This window comes from Canis aureus, chromosome X, assembly GCF_053574225.1.
Source record: "Canis aureus isolate CA01 chromosome X, VMU_Caureus_v.1.0, whole genome shotgun sequence".
In the NCBI taxonomy this organism is placed as follows: domain Eukaryota; kingdom Metazoa; phylum Chordata; class Mammalia; order Carnivora; family Canidae; genus Canis; species Canis aureus.
This window is the reverse complement of record NC_135649.1, coordinates 66,331,833-66,346,913: the sequence shown is the minus strand read 5'-3', so window position 1 is coordinate 66,346,913 and position 15,081 is coordinate 66,331,833. Positions and strand designations below refer to the sequence as shown.

At 36.9% G+C, this 15,081-nt stretch overlaps 1 protein-coding gene across 1 annotated transcript in view; it reads left to right on the top strand.

Annotated features, from left to right (window-relative positions):
* SLC16A2 (solute carrier family 16 member 2) overlaps positions 1-15,081 on the top strand; it is a 116,122-nt gene that overhangs the window by 84,679 nt on the left and 16,362 nt on the right. The gene's annotated exons all lie outside the window — the stretch shown is intronic.

Genomic DNA, 15,081 nt, shown 5'->3' with positions numbered 1-15,081 from the left:
GCAATTCAGCCACATATTTGAGTTCCACTTCTAATTCTAGTTCTCTTGCTATTTCAAGAACATCTGCAGTTAATCCTTCACTGAAGTCTTTATTTTTTTTTAATTTTATTTATTTATGATAGTCACAGAGAGAGAGAGAGAGGGGCAGAGACATAGGCAGAGGGAGAAGCAGGGTCCATGCACCGGGAGCCCGACGTGGGATTCGATCCCGGGTCTCCAGGATCGCGCCCCGGGCCAAAGGCAGGCGCCAAACCGCTGCGCCACCCAGGGATCCCTGAAGTCTTTAATTCCTCAAAGTCATTCATGAGGGTTGAAATCAACTTCTGAACACCTGTTAGCATTGGTATTTTGACCTCTTCCCATGAATCACTAATGTACTTAATGACATCTAGAATGATGGATCCCGGGCAGCCCCAGTGGCACAGCGGTTTAGCGCCTGTGTCTCTGCCTCTCTCTCTCTCTCTCTCTCTCTCTCTCATAAATGAATAAAATATTAAAAAAAGAAACCACTTTCTTTGCTCATCCATAGCAATTTATCCATTCAAGTTTTATCATGAGATTGCAAAGGTTCAGTTGCATCTTTAGGCTTCACTTCTAATTCTATTTGTCTTTCTTTTTCCACTGTATCTGCAGTTACTTCCTCCACTGTTATTTTTTATTTTTTTATTTATTTATGATAGTCATAGAGAGAGAGAGAGAGGCAGAGACACAGGCAGGCTCCATGCACTGGGAGCCCGATGTGGGATTCGATCCCGGGTCTCCGGGATCTCGCCCTGGGCCAAAGGCAGGCGCCAAACCGCTGCGCCACCCAGGGATCCCCACTGTTATTTTTTAATCCCTCAAAGTCATCTGTGAGGTTTGGAATCAGCTTCTTCCAAACTCCTGTTAATGTTGATATTTTTACTTCTTTCCATGAATCACAAATGCTCTTAATGCCATCCTGAATGCTATATGATTTCCAGAAGGTTTTCAATTTACTTTGTGCAGAATCATCAGATTAATCTCAGTAGGTGGGATCTATGCCTTATGAAATGAATATCTTAAAGAATAAGACTTGAAAGTCAAAATTACTCATTTATCCATGAGCTACAGAATGAATATTGTGTTAGCAGGCATAAAAACACATTAATTTTGTTGCACATCTCTATCAGAGCTTTTAAGTGACCAGATGAATTGTCAGTGAACTATAATCTTTTGAAAGGAATTTTTTTTTCTGGGCAATAAGTCTCAACAGTCAGCTTAAAATATTCAGTAAACAATGTTGTAAACAAATGGGCTGCCATTCAGGCTAGTTGTTCCACATGTAGAGTACAAGGAGAGTAGATTTTGCATAATTCTTAGGGGATCTAGGATTTTCAAAATGGTAAATGAGTATTGGCTTCAGCTGAAGGTGATCAATTACATTAGCCCCTAACAAGAGAGTCAGCCTGCCTTTTGAAGCTTTGAGGCCAGGTATTGACATCTTTTCTCTAGCTGTGAAAGTCCTAGATGGTATTTTATTCCAATAGAAAGCTGTATCTCCTACATCGAGAATCTGCTATTTAGTGTAGCCACCTTCAATCAATCTACCTCAGATTCTCTGGATAACTTGCTGTAGCTTCCACATCACTGGTGCTTCACCTTGCAGTTTCGTATTATACAGGTGACTTATTTTCCTCAATTTCATGAACCAACTTTTCCCAGTTTCAAACTTTTCTTCTATAACTTCCTCACCTTTCTTAGCCTTCATAGAATTAAAGAGAGTTAGGGCCTTGGTATGGATTAGGCTTTGGCTTAAGGGAATGTTGGGGTTAGTTTGATCATTTAACCAGACCACTGAAACTTTCTCCATATCAGCAATAAAGTTGTTTCTCCTTTTTATCATTCATGTGTTCACTGGAGTAGCTTTTAATTTCCTTCAATAACTTTTCCTGTGCATTCACAACTTGGCTGGCAAAAAAGCCTAGTTTTCAGCCTCTCCTCTTTTGACATGCCTCCCTCACTAAGCATACTACTTTCTAGCTTTTTTTTTTTTTACTTTCTAGCTTTTAAGATGAGAGACATGTGACTCTCTGTTTCACTTAAATACTTAGAAGCCAATGTAGGATTATTAATTGACCCAATATCACTATGGTTGTATCTCAGGGAATAAAGAAGCCCGAGGAAAGGGAGAGAAATGGAAAATGGTTGGTTATTGGAACAGTCAGAACACACACAACATTTATCTGTTAAGTTTGCCATCTTATATGGACACAGTTCGTGGTGTCCTAAAACAATTACAATAGTAACATCAAAGATTACTGATCACAAATCACCATAACATGTATAATAAAATTTTTAAAAATTGAAATATTGCAAGAATTACCAAAATGTGACACAGATATGAAGTGAGCATATGCTGTTGTAAAAATCGTGCCAATAGACTTGCTCAATGAAGGGGTGCCACAAACCTTCAATTTGTAACGCACACACACACACACAAACCTCAAAATCAGTGAAACAAATAAAGCAAAGCACAGAGAAATGAGGTATGTCTATACTTTTCATGCTTCACAAGTCTCCCAGATTTCAGGTGCTTCACTGAAATCTCTTTGTCTTCCTCATATGAGAGCAAGAGAAATACAAGGAAACAAAAACTCCCTAGCTTTGAGTCTAAGGACTGTCAAAAGTTCTAGAAAACGCTTACTCATGCTTTTTATTCATCAAAAAATGAACTGAGCTCAAGGAAAGTAAAGGATAACTGATAGCATTTAATAATCATCATCATTATTATTATGATTATTGGTTCTTCTTTTTTTAAATGTAGTCATCCCTTGATTATTTTTATCTTACTAAATTTCCTCTGATAACCTTTACTTCTAACAATCTTTTAAATATTTTCTATCATGCTGTTGTTTTCTATCATGCAGTTATTAATCTAGCTATTAGGTTACCTTTCTTTCCCTCAATATAACAATTTTTCTGTCACTTGGAATGGCTGACTTGTATGAAAATCTATAAATATAAAATTTTACTCTAGTCTTGAACCATAGGATTTATAAATTGTATTGCCCTGTTTTTAAAAAAAATGTTCCGTATTCTGTGAGATCCTTGAATACAAGGACCACATATCACTTATTTAGCAACCTCGGTGTTTGTAGGATAGCCATGTGTCTAGGCCAGAGAGGATGCTAAAAACCTGTCGAATAGGGCACCTGGGTGGCTCAGTGGTTGAGTGTCTGCCTTCAACTTAGGTCGTGATCCCGTGATCCTGGGATCGAGTCCTGCATCAGGCTCCCCGCAGGGAGTCTGCTTCTCCCTCTGCCTATGTCTCTGCCTCTCTCTGTGTCTCTCATGAATAAATAAATAAAATCTTTAAAAAATAACTATCAAGTAAGTTAATATTATATATAGGTGGCTTCATTTTTTATAATATGCATTTAACATTAAAAACTATATCAAGGGGATCCCTGGGTGGCTCAGCGGTTTAGCGCCTGCCTTTGGCCCAGGGCGCGATCCTGGAGTCCCAGGATCAAGTCCCACGTTGGGCTCCCAGCATGGAGCCTGCTTCTCTCTCCTCCCATGTCTCTGCCTTTCTCTCTCTCTATGTCTATCATAAATAAATAAATAAATAAATAAATAAATAAATAAATCTAAAAAAAAAAACTATATCAAGGTACTTTTCTATATTCCTCCCATGAAGCATGGCTAAAAACATTGGGTACTGCAAATAAGATATACAAGATATTTATATATTTTATATAAAATATAAGAGACTGAAAGGTTGAGAGAAGGAAGCTGATGGGCTAGGGACCTCAGGACCCAAGGGACAACACAGCAGTGATTTACATGGTTTTTATTTTTGCCTCATATATTTTAGACCTAGAGCTGAAAAGGTTAGTAACCCAGAAATACCAATGAATAAACAAGCCCCTAGAAAATCCTGATTTTTCTAGCTAAAAGACCACAAAAGAGGCAGCATAGCAAGAAAACTTTTAGACAATAACCACTCTGCTCCAGCCAAACACAATGGGGAAAAAAATTCATCCCATCTGACTTTTTAAAAACATTTTTATTTATTTATTCATGAGAGACACAGAAAGAGAGATAGAGGCAGAGACACAGGCAGAGGGAGAAGCAGGTTCCATGCAGGGAACCTGATATGGGACTCAATCCCGGGTCTCCAGGATCATGCCCTGGGCCAAAGGCGGCATTAAACCGCCAAGCTACCTGGGCTGCCCCCATCTGACTTTTATCAGCAAAGGCCTAGTGGGAAACCTAGACTCCTACATTCACCCAGTTGTAACAAGGTGCCCCAAACTGCCCCACTATGCTGAGATAGTAAAAGAAACTGAGTGAAGAGCTAAGAATTTCATTTCCTTTTGGTGGTAAGAAGGCCACTCCTCCCTCATAATGTCAATGGAAGGAGCCTGGACTTTCACCTTTGACTTCAGGGTTTAACCTTTGACTCTCCTCCCATTTCTGCAGAAGTGCCAAGGTGGTGTCATTGAAAGCCAAGTAGGAAAGTAAGACTTTTAACATAGTTCAATATAGTAACAGTTAAAGCAATGTGGGAAACAGTGATAAGCAATCCCTACACTTCCTAGCCAGGAAAATATCAGAAGAAGACCAGTGGGGATTTTGAACATCAACCCTGCCCAGCAGTAACAAGGCACCCATTCTTTCCCGGTGCCAGGGAGGCTAAGCAGGGAACCTGGACTTCCACCCCCACCTCTTATACCCCATGGAGGCTAAGCAGGGAACCTGGACTTCCACCCCCACCTCTTATACCCCATCCAGCAATAATGAAGCGGGGCTTTACTGGCACAATGTCATAGTAGGCTTATTAAAAGACAAGATTTAGATAAGATTCAGAGTCTTAAAATATCCAAAATGTCCAGAATAGAAAACCACTTGTCATACCAAAGACCAGGGAAATCTCAACTTCAATGGGAAAATCTAATCAACTAACATCAACACCAAGATGACACAGATTTTGGAATTATTTGACAAGGACAGCCATCATAAAAATACTTTGATGAGCAATTAAAATCATACTTGAAACAAATGAAAAAATATTGTTTCAACAAATAAATAGAAGATACAAAGAAGAAATGAATGGACATTTTATTTTATTTAAAGATTTTATTTATTTATTAATGAGAGACACAGACAGAGAGGCAGAGACATAGGCAGAGGGAGAAGCAGGCTCCCTGCAGCGAGCCTGATGTGGGACTCAATCCCAGGACCCCAGGACCATGACCTGAGCCAAAGACAGATGCTCAACCACTGATCCACCCAGGTGCCCCCCAAAATGGACTTTTTAGAACTAAAACCTACAACAACTGAAATAGTGACTATTAGAATCTCTCTGGATAGGCTCCATGAAAGAATAAAGAGGACAGAGGAAAGAATCAATGAACTTAAAGATAGAACAATAGAAATCATCAAATCTGAACAACAGAGAGAAAACACTAGAAAAAGGTAAACAGAGCCTCAAGGAACTGTAGGGCTATAACAAAGGTCTAACATTACTGTCATAGGAAGAATTCTGGATGGAGAGGAAAAAGGAGATGCAGCTGAAAAAGTACTCAAAGAAATAATAACTGAAAAATTCCCAAATTAGGCAAAGACAATCTACAGTATCAAGAGGCTGAGTGAATCCCAAAGAGGATGAACTCAAAGAAATTTATGCCAAAATACATCATAATCAAACTTCTGGAATATAAACACACACACACACACACACACGAAAGAGAAATGACATCTTAACTAAGGGGGAAATATTCAAATGACAGTGGATTTCTGATGAGAAATCATGAAGGGCAGAAGAAAGAATTGGTACATGTTTTAAGTGCTGAAAGAAAAAAACCCTGTCAATCCAGAATTGTATATCCAATGAAAATATCCTTTAGGAATGAAGGGGAAAGCAAGATATTCTCAGATGAAGGAACACTAAGAATTTGCCACCAGCATACCTACCCTAAATGAATGGCCAGAGGGTGTTCTTTAAACAGAAAGGAGACAATAAAAGAAGGAATGTTGAAACATGAAGAAGAGGGAGAAAATAATGAAGAGTAAAATTGTGGATAAATACAAAAGACTTTCCTTCTCCCTTTGTGTTATCTAAATTAAGTTTAACAGTTGAAGCAAAAATTATATTGATTCCTGATGTGGTTATCAATGTATATAAAATGTATATAAAAATTATATTATAAATGAGGGAAAATGAAGGCACATAAGGGAGGTTAGTTCTTACATTCCACTCAAACTTTAAGTTGTATACATATAATAGCTAGAGCAACCATTAAAAAGGTATACAAAAAGAGACACTCCAAAACAGTGTAAATAAATCAAAATGGAATTCTAAAAACTGTTAAAGAACCTACAGGCAGATTAGAAATGACAAATACCCACCATTTGCTTTGACGTGGATGGAACTGGAGGGTATTATGCTGAGTGAAATAAGTCAATCGGAGAAGGACAAACATTATATGGTCTCATTCATTTGGGGAATATAAAAAATGGTGAAAGGGAATAAAGGGGAAAGGAGCAAAAATGAGTGGGAAATATCAGAAAGGGAGACAGAACATGAGAGACTCCTAACTCTGGGAAACGAACTAGGGGTTGTGGAAGGGGAGGTGGGCGGGGGGTGGGGGTGACTGGGTGACGGGCACTGAAGGGGGCACTTGATGGGATGAGCACTGGGTGTTATTCAATATGTTGGCAAATTGAACACCAATGAAAAATAAATTTATTAAATAAAAAAAAGAACCTACAGGCAGGCAGGGAAAAGAGACCTAGAAGAAGGAAAAACAGAAAACAAAAATAAAATGACCCTACCATATTAATGAGTGTGTCCATTGCAAGTAGTCAAAATACATCACTTAAAAGACAGAGATTGGCAGAGTGGATAGAAAAAAAGCCCACAAATCCCAACTATACAGAAAACTCACTGAAAATATGTATCTCCAGGGAATTATGCTGGGTGAAAAAAGCCAATTTTTAGAGGTCTATATGATTCCATTTATATAACTTAAAATAATATCACAGAGATGGAAAACTAATGGTTGCATAGGAATAGTAGGTAAATGGACTCAGTATGATTGTGAAGGAATAGTACAAAGGAGATATTTGTGGTGATGGAATAGTTCTGTATCTTGATTGCATTGGTGGTTATAAGAATCTACACATGTAAAAAAAAGAATCTACACATGTGATAAATCTATATAGAACTATACACATATATTGTACCAATGTAAATTTCCTGGTTTTGATATTGTAGTATAGTTACATAAGATATAACCATTAGGGGAAACTGAGTAAAGGGTTCATGGAACTTCTCTGGATTATTTTGGCTCTTTCCTGTGAACCTGTAATTATTTTAAAACTTAAAAGTTTAAAAGAAACCCAAATAAATAAATTAAAAAAAACTGTATTAAAAAACCTATAGCTAACATTATACATAATGATGATAAACTTGAAGCTTTAAGATCAGGTATGGCAAAGGTATCCCCCCTTACCACACTTTTCAACATCATCCTGAAAGTTCTAGTTAATGTAATAATACAAGAAAAGGAAATAACTGGTATAGAGATTAAGAAAGAAAACATAAAACTGTCTTTTTTTTAAAAAAAGGATTTTATTTATTTATTCATGAGAGACACACACAGAGAGGCAGAGACACAGGCAGAGGGAGAAGCAGGCTCCATGCAGGGAGCCTGACATGGGACTCGACCAGGTCTCTAGGATCATGCCCTGGGTTGAATGAAGGTGGCACTAAACCGCTGAGCCACCTGGGCTGCGCTAAAACGGTCTTTTTATTCACAGATGATATGATCATCTTTGTAGAAAATCTGAATCAACAAAAAACTCCTGGAACTAATGAGTGATTATAGTAAGGTTGCAGGATACAAAGTTAATATACAAAAGTCAATTACCTTCCTATATACCAGTAAGGAACAAATAGAACTTGAAATTTTAAAGATAAATACTATTTATATTAGAACCCCACAAATGAAATACTTAGGTATAAATCTAACTAACTAATATATATATATATATATATAATAATATATAATATATGATGAAAACTACAAGACTCTGATTAATGAAATTAAAAAAGAACTAAATAAATAGAGAGATATTCCATGTTCATGCATAGGAAGACTCAATATTGTCAGGATGTCAGTTCTTCCCAAGTTGATATATAGGTTCAATGCAATCCTAATCAAAATTCAAGGTATTTTGTGGATACTAACAACTGAATCTAAACCTTACATGGAAAGCCAAAAGATTCCAAATAGCCAATACAGTATTAGAGGAGATGAACAAAGTTGGACGATGTCACTACCCAACTTCAAAACTTACTATAAGCAACAATATTTAAGACAGTGTGGTATTGGTGAGAGAATATACAAAGAGATCAGTGGAATAGAATAGAAAGCTCAGGAATAGATCCACATAAATATAGCCAACTAAACTTAGACGAAGAAGTAAATGCAATACAATGGAACAAAGATAGTTTTTTCAACAAATGGTGCTGGAACAACTGGATATCCATGTAAAAAAAATGAATCTAGACACAGACATCACAATATTCTAAAAAATTAACTTAGAATGGATCACAGACTTAAATGTAAAGCACAAAACTATAAAACGCCTAGAAAATAGCAATGGAGAAAACCTAAATGACCTTGGGTAGAGCAATGACTTTTTAGATACAATACCAAAGGTACAGTCATGAAGAAAATAATTGATAAGGTAGACTTCATTAAAATTAATTTCTGCAAAAGACAATGTCAAGAGAATGAGAAAGTAAGTCACAGACTGGGAGAAAATATTTGCAAAACATATCTCTGATAAAGGACTGTTATCCAAAATATTAAAAAGTACTCTCAAAATATAGAAAGTACTCTTAAGACTCAACAATAAAAAAATGAACAACCACATTTAAAAATGTGTCAAAGTTTAGGAGAAACCTTATCAGAGAAAATACATAGATCTCAGAGGAAGGTGACAGTGGAGTAGGAGGCCCTAGAGGGCCCATATTGTCCTATGAACACAACTAAATAAGTATCAAATTATTTTAAATACCCCAGAAATTGACCTGAAGACCAAAAGAAAAAGAAACCCACAACTAAAAGAAGAGAAGAGGCCACACTGAAGAAGGTAGAAAATGTGGAGATGTGGTTTAAAGGAGAAATGGATCATGAGTGCAGCAGAGGGGAGGGAGCTATGGTCGTAGAGAAGGGCAAGAGAGAGGAGAGCACACAGGAGAATGCACAAGGAGGACATTTCTCCAAAGCCATTGGCATAAAGAAATGAAAGGGGCTGAATTTTGTGAGTGTTTGCAACCCCTGGAGCTTAAAGCCTGGAGTTATAAAGGTCAGTAGACTTGGCTAGGATAGCGCCCTGAGGGCACTGTGCTGCTCCTGGAGAGAAGGCAGGCAGACAACTAGGGGGAAGACAGTGTGGAAACAGCATCTGAGGAGTACCTGGTGTACACAGTGGGAAGATTATTCACTCTTTTTCAGAGTCATCCTTGAGAGTCAGCATTCAAGAAGACGTCTCTCTGGAAACAAATGAGCTGGTAGGTGACATTTCCCTCTCTCACCCCTCAGCTTAAACACAGAGCCACCTTCAGAAATAGCATAGTGCTGACACTGCCTGCCAAACTTACATAAAAGTTCCACCATCCCTGTGCTCTGGTGGGACTACCCTTCTCAGTCATGCTTGCCTCAGTCCCAGTGCAGCAGGCCCCTCCCCTAGACGAGCACAAACCTCTACCCACACTACATCTCCTGACCAGAGAGTTCTGCAGGGCCTCAGTTCTGGTGGAGGAGGTGTCTGGTCTCATTTCATAAAGCAGACCAGAGGACACCTAGTTAAAACTTGCCACATTCAGACCAGGGACTAAACATTGCCCATAGCAGGCAAGCAGAACCTCTGCAAATTATTGGCTTGAGGATAGAGCAGTCAAAACATAATAGCAGAGCATATACAGAGCACACCAAAGACACTTCCTGAAGCACCAGGCCCTCGGCATTAATGACCTCTTCATAAGACCACTACTTTCTGGAGCAGGAGGCATAATGGGCTTTTCTAACACAAAGAAGGCAGAGATTTAGACAAAATGCAAAAATAAAGGAATTTATCCAATGATAAATTGAATGAAAGAAGAAGATAAGGCCAGAGATCTAAATGAAACAGATAAAAGTAATATGCCTGATGGAGAATTTAAAAGCAATAATCATATTGTTGCTTCATTCAAATTTCATATTGAATGAAAGAAGAAAAGGCCACAGCCAGAGAGTGAAGTGAAACAGATATAAGTAACATTCCTGATGGAGAGTTTAAAGCAACAATCATAAGGATACAGAGATCCTTTCTCAAGCCTAGGCTTGAGAAAAGAATAGAATACTTCAATGAAACCTTTGCCACAGAGTTAAAAGAATTCAAAAACAATCAATCTGAGATAAAGAGTACAATAAATGAGGTTGTAAATAAGCTTGATGCGATGAACAGTAGGCTCTAAGAAGCAGAGGAATGAGTTAGTGGCCTGGAAAACAGAGTAATGAAAAATAATGAAGCTGAACAAAAGAGAGAAAGAAGAATTATGCAACATAAGGATAGACTTAGGCAACTCAGTGACTCCCTTAAATGTAATAATATCTGTATTACAGGAGTCTCAAAAGAAAAAGAGAGAAATAGGGAAGAAAATTTATTTGAAGAAATAATACCTGAAAAATTCTCTAATCTGGGAAAAGAAAAAGATATCTAGACCCAGGAGGCAGGGAGAACTCTCATCAAAATCAACAAAAGCAGGCCAACATGAAGACATGGTAATTAAATTGGCAAAATATAGTGATAAAGAAAAAAAATCCTAAGAGCATCAAGATAAAAGAAGGTTTTAACTTACAAGGAGAAACCCCTGAGGCTAGCTGGGGATTTCTCAACAGAAACTTGGCAAGCCAGAAGAAAATGGCATAAGTACTGAATGGAAAAAAAAATGTGCAGCCAAGAATACTCTATCCAGCAAGGCTATCATTTAAAATAGAAGGAGAAGTAAAGAGTTTCCCAGATAAAAACTAAAGGAGTTCATGACCACTAAACCAGCCCTGCTTTGAGCACAAAGGAGAGACCAAAAGTGATAAAAGCAAGAAAGGATCAGAGAAAATTTCAGAGAAAAAAAATGACAAAACAAGTAATAAAGTGGCAATAAATACATATCTATCAATAATTACTGTGCATGTAAATGGACTAAACACTCCAGTCAAAAGACAGAGTGTCAGAATTAATAATAATTTTAAAAGACCCTCTACATACTGCCTACAAGAGACTCATTTTAGAACTAAAGATACCTGCAGACAAGTGAGGGGATGGAGAAATATTTATCATTCAAATGGATATCAAAAGAAAGCTGTAGTAGCAATACTTATATCAGACAAACTAGACTTTAGAACAAAGACTGTAATAAGAGACAAAGTAGGGCACCATGTAATCATAATAGGGGCAATCCAAAAAGAAGATCTAATAATTGTAAATATTTATGCACACAACATGGGAGCACCCAAATATATAAAATAAATTAATGACAAATATAAAGGAACTAATTGATAGTAATGTAATAATAGTATGGGAAATTAACACCCTATTTACATCAATGGATAAATCATCTAAACACAGTATCAACAAGGAAACAATGGCTTTGAATGACACACTGGACCAGATGGACTTAACAGATATATTCAGAACATTCCATCCTAAAAGAGCAGAATACACAGTCTTTGCAAGTGCATTCTATTTTCCAGAATAGAGCACATATTAGGTCAGAAAACAGGCCTCAACAAATATAAGAAGATTGAAGTTGTACCATGCAGCTTTTCTGACCAAAATGCTATGAAACCAGAAGACAAGTACAATAAAAAATTTGGAAAGACTACAAATACAATGAAATACTACTGCATACATATTAGAATGGCCAAAGTCTGGAACACTGACAACACCAAATGCCAGAAAGATGTGGAGCAACAAGAACTCTCACTTGTTGCCAGTGGGAATGTAAAGTGTTACAGTCACTTTGGAAGACAGTTTGGCAGTTTCTTACAAAATTGAACATATGATCTAATAATCGAGCTCCTTAGTATTTAACCAAATATGTGAAAAATGTATGTCCACACAAAAATTTGCACACAAATGTTTATAGCAGCTTTATTCATAATTGCCAAAATGTGGAAGCAACCAAGATGTCCTCCAGTGCAGTAGGTGAGTTGATAAAGAAACTGTGGTACCGCCACACAATGGAATTTTATTCATCACTAAAAAGAAATGAGTTATTAAGCCATGAAAAAGCATGGAGAAACCTGAAATGCATATTACTAAGTGAAGGAAGCCAATCTGAAAAGACTATATACTGTAGGACTCCAACTATATAACATTCTAGAATAGACAAAACTATGAAGACAGTAGAAGGATTGGTGGTTGCCAGATGTTGGAAGGGTGAGGCAGGATGAATAGGTGGAGTACAGGATTGTTAGGGCACTGAAAATATTCTGTGTGATACCATGATGATGGATATATGTTATTAACCATAAAATGCTATATCAAATATAAATTTAAACTTTCTTTGCACAAAAGCTACCTTCAAGCCCAGTCATCAGTTTTCATTGTATTGTAAATATTCAGAAGGGCCAAATAATCAAGAGTTCTAGTTGATTAAATGTCAGCAAGATGATTTAGTGAATGTAATATTTTCCTCTTTGACAATACACTAGAACTATTTTTTTTGGAAATTTTTCCAGAATAATACTACATACATCATAAATGAGATCTCCCATTGGCATTTTCTGCTTCCCAGCTCTCTCTCCTTTTTTTTTATAACATCAGATTTATTGAGGTATAATTTACATATGGTAACACTTTTTTATATGCTCAATAATATGAATTTTGACAAAAGAATACCATACTAGAATTAAAATATATAACATTTCATCACTCTAGAAAGTTCCCTCATGCTCCTCTGGAATGAATCCTCTCCCAACCCCCATCCCTCCTCTTGGTACCCACTGATCTGTTTTTCTGTCCCCATAGTTTTGCCTTTTCTAGAATTTTATATAAATAAAATCATTTCTGTCTGGCTTCTTTCACTTAGTGTAATGCCTTTGAGAATTGTTGAAGTTTTTGCTGGTATCAGGAATTTGTTCCTATTTATTGCAGAGTTGTATTCTATTGTATTAATGTATACCCACTTATCCATTTATTGGTTGATGTACAATTTGAGTTATTGCCAAGTTTTGGCAGTTATAAAGAAAGATGTTGACTTATATTCCATTGTGTATATATACCATATCTTCTTTTTAAAGAGACTTTATTTATTTATTCATGAGAGACATAGAGAGAGGCAGAGACACAGGCAGAGGGAGAAGCAGGTTCCATGCAGGGAGACCCATGAGGGACTCAATCCCCGACCCCGGGATCATGCCCTGAGCCAAAGGCAGACACTCAACCATTGAGCCACCCAGGTGTCCCTATACCATATATTCTTTATCCATTCATCAGTCAATGGATACTTGGGTTCTCTCCATCTTTTTGGCTATTGTAGATAATGCCGCTATAAACATCAGGGTGCGTATGTCCTTTCGAGTCTGTATTTTTGCATCCTTTGGGTCAATATCTAGTAGTGCAATTTGCTGGATCTTAGGGTAGGTATATTTTTAAACACTTTGGGGAACCTCCATACTGTCCTCCAGAGTGGCTGCACCAGTTTGCATTACCACCAACGGTACAAGAGGGTTCCCCTTTCTCCGCATCCTTGCCAATGCCTGTTGTTTCTTATGTTGTTAATTTTAACCATCCTGACAGGTGTAAGATGATATCTTATCATGGTTTTGGTTTGTATTTTCTTGATAAGTGATGTTGAAGATCTTTTCATGTGTCTGTTAGCCATCTGGATGTTTTTTTTAATGATAGAGTACAAACTGTGGGTTGACAGAGGGAGGTAGGTTTGGGGATGGACTAGATGGGTGATGAGTATTAAGGAGGGCACTTGTTATGATGAGCACCGAGTATTGTATGTAAGTGATGAATTATGAATTCTACTCCAGAAACCAATATCGCGCTGTATATTACCTACCTAAAATTTAAATAAAATTTTTAAAAATGAGAACAAAAACTAAAAAATGAGAAAATATGAACATCTAGGTATAGATTTTTGTGTAAACATGTTTTCCTTTATCTTGGGTAAATACCTAGGAATGGGATTTCAAAGTCATGTAGTAATTATATGTTGAACTTTATAAGAATCTGCCAAACTATTTTCCAAAGTTGGTATACCACTTTCATTCCCACCAGCAGCATATGAGATTTCCAGTTCTTCTACATCCTCCCCAGTAGAAGGAATTGCAATTTCTTAAAAACCTTTTTAGTGGGTATGTAGGGGTATCCCGCTGTGGCTTTAATATACATTTCTTGAATGATTAATGATATTGAGCATCTTTTCATGTGCTTGTCATTCATAGTGTGTGTATGTGTGTGTGTGTGTAATGTTCGTTCAAATCTTTTGCCCATGTTTTAAACTGGATTGCTTGCTTTATTCTTATTGAGTTGTGAGAGTCAACTAACACTTGTGTTCTGGATACCAGTCTTTTATCACATGTGTTTGTTGTAAATACTTGTTCCAGCCTGTGGCTTGTTTTTTCATTCTGATAACACTATTTTATGAAAGGTAGAGATTTTAAATATTGATGAAGTCTAATGTATGTTTTTCTTTTATGGATCATACTTTTTGCTAATATCTGTGAAATCTTTACCTAAATAAAAGTCAGGAAGATTTTCTCCTATACTTTTTTTCTGTAAGTTTTTTAGTTTTAAGTTTTACATTTAAGCCTATGATCCATTTGCATTAATTTTTGTATATGGTGTGACTATTGGTATTTATACAGCTTTCTTAAATATTACTACATCTGATTATTATTTAAAAGAAAACTTGGAGGAAGGCACATCAGGAATTTTAAATCCCCATTTTACTGATGAGAAAACTGAGGGTTAGAGAAGTGCTGTGTGACTTGTTCAAGGTCCCACAGCTGATAACAGGTGAAATTGCAAGGTAAGAGGTAAAACTCT